The following is a 2105-nucleotide window of genomic DNA, read 5'->3' on the forward strand; positions in this document are numbered from 1 at the left end:
GATTAGGCGTATTGTTTCCTTAGTGTTGAATATATTTCATATAGAAACGCACACTGTTGATAACTTATAATGGAACAACCGTCTCATGATATTCAAATGTTTATCACTAGACCAGTTATGGCGTTTGTATAATTGTGAATGAATACTTGCAAAAGGCACTCTTAACTTTAAAATTGTATACAATATTGCAGATATCAAATGCTCATATCCACCGACGATTTGACCTGTTGTTCGCATGTTCAATTCGTCTGCGTGTTCAATTTGTCTGATAATAAAATGTACCTTCGTCAATCTTTTTCTAACAGAGCAACTATGAGTTTTGATATTCGTAGACGGTCACAGTGCCAGGGCATCGTTGCCTGTCTCAATTTCGTCTCATCATACTTCAATATTACAACATATATATTTATTTATTTAAGTTCGATGTTAATAAAAACCGATCGATCTACAATAATTCAAACACATCCTTCACTTTAATTCAAAATCAACACGAATTATATGATTTAACAATACATTATTTCAGAATGATCATATTTATCTATTATACTTTATTTTCATTCACAATTAATTGTTTTCATGCTAGATTCAAACCAACGAAATTGAAAATCATAAAAGAATACATTTTCTGATACTCTGAATAATAATGATACACATTAGGACAGTGAGGATGTTTTGTGAACAATCTGTATCCAAAGAAACAATAACTGTGAATAATTTATTTGGAATCTATATCCGTCGATTAATTCTTTTTCGCAGAGGTTTCCGCTTCCTTTTCTTCTTAAATTTACTCCGATTTTTGTGTCTCACTTGAGGAAATCTATGCTTCATACGGTTTCGTTGAAGAACTGAAATGTAAACAATATATTTACAAATAGTAACAAACTTGGTATTTTTATTTACATTTAAAAGTTCACACATCACTAATAGAATACATTGGTGCTCATTTCAATTGAAACATTCATTTGATCATTGCGTGTAATAATTAACGTCATCTGACGTAAGTTAACGTAGTTTAGATTAGTGCTTACCTTTGAACAGAATAGATACTCTTTCAGCAAACGTCTCCTTTGTTTCTGAAATTAATATATTGAAGGGAATATTAACGCAAAGTTTAATAAATGTTTATTTAAGTTTGCATCAACTTGAATAAAAATAATGAAATTCGATATTCTTGCAAGCTACTACTGAAATATACAAAATCAAATTGACGAATAAGAATTGATAACAACTGTACTTTATTTCCTTTTAACAGGCTGACATACGATGTTTGTCCGTTTATACATCACTCAGCATCAATATTTCATTTACAAATAGTTTATACATTTACCTGGAACAACGAGAAAAAGCAGAAGTTCCATTTCTGCAGCTTCAAGAGCATCTTCATTATCTAAGCAAATTATAGTATCAGTTTGGGAATTATTACGAGTAATAAATTTCCTCGCGACTTTTTCAACAATATTTTGAAATTGGAATTGCCGCCGCCATATATATATATTATTTCTTCATAGATAATTGTACAAATACTACTTTGAAAAAATGTACACACTACTTCTTTATATGTTTTTTGTTATTTCCCCAAGAACAATATAACAAACCTCCTTTTTCAACAGTGATCTGTTTGCCAAAACATCCTTGAATTATACAATAAACAAATACATATATCAACATGTCGAAACCAAAGCTAGCACAATGTGAGTCGACTCGTGGTTACGTTGTTTATTTATTCTACATCCCTAACGCGCATTGCTGACGTGAATTACCATAAGTTTCCTATATATCATTTCCTGAAGTATATGACGCAAATAGGAAAATAATGTACATTTACATGTCCTCATTAATATTAAATTCACAAACATAGGAATGTGTGGACAGCTATAGTTTTTACATCATTCACAATGTTCCATTGTATTGTCGAATCTGCATACAGCCTTGACAGAGACATTCACATTCTGTGTAAAAAATAATGACAGTAAAATGACAGTCCAAACTTGCCTTCACGGTTACATGCGTGCCTTTGTTGGAGAAAAATAGATACTTTCCGGTGTTAGATACTTCAATTTAATATTGATTTAAGATGTATAATAGTTTATTCAGGAGTTTATACA

At 30.7% G+C, this 2105-nt stretch overlaps 1 long non-coding RNA gene across 1 annotated transcript; it reads right to left on the reverse strand.

Moving 5' to 3' along the window:
* Positions 1 to 455: 455 nt before the first annotated feature.
* LOC144431404 (uncharacterized) lies at positions 456 to 1669 on the reverse strand. The gene is made up of 4 exons (XR_013479984.1): positions 1596 to 1669; positions 1328 to 1387; positions 1029 to 1073; positions 456 to 845 (listed from the first exon to the last, which is right to left on the reverse strand). It is a non-coding gene; the product is annotated as an uncharacterized LOC144431404 (long non-coding RNA).
* Positions 1670 to 2105: the final 436 nt, after the last annotated feature.

The sequence above is a fragment of the Styela clava genome, chromosome 2 (genome assembly GCF_964204865.1).
Source record: "Styela clava chromosome 2, kaStyClav1.hap1.2, whole genome shotgun sequence".
Taxonomy (NCBI): Eukaryota; Metazoa; Chordata; class Ascidiacea; order Stolidobranchia; family Styelidae; genus Styela; species Styela clava.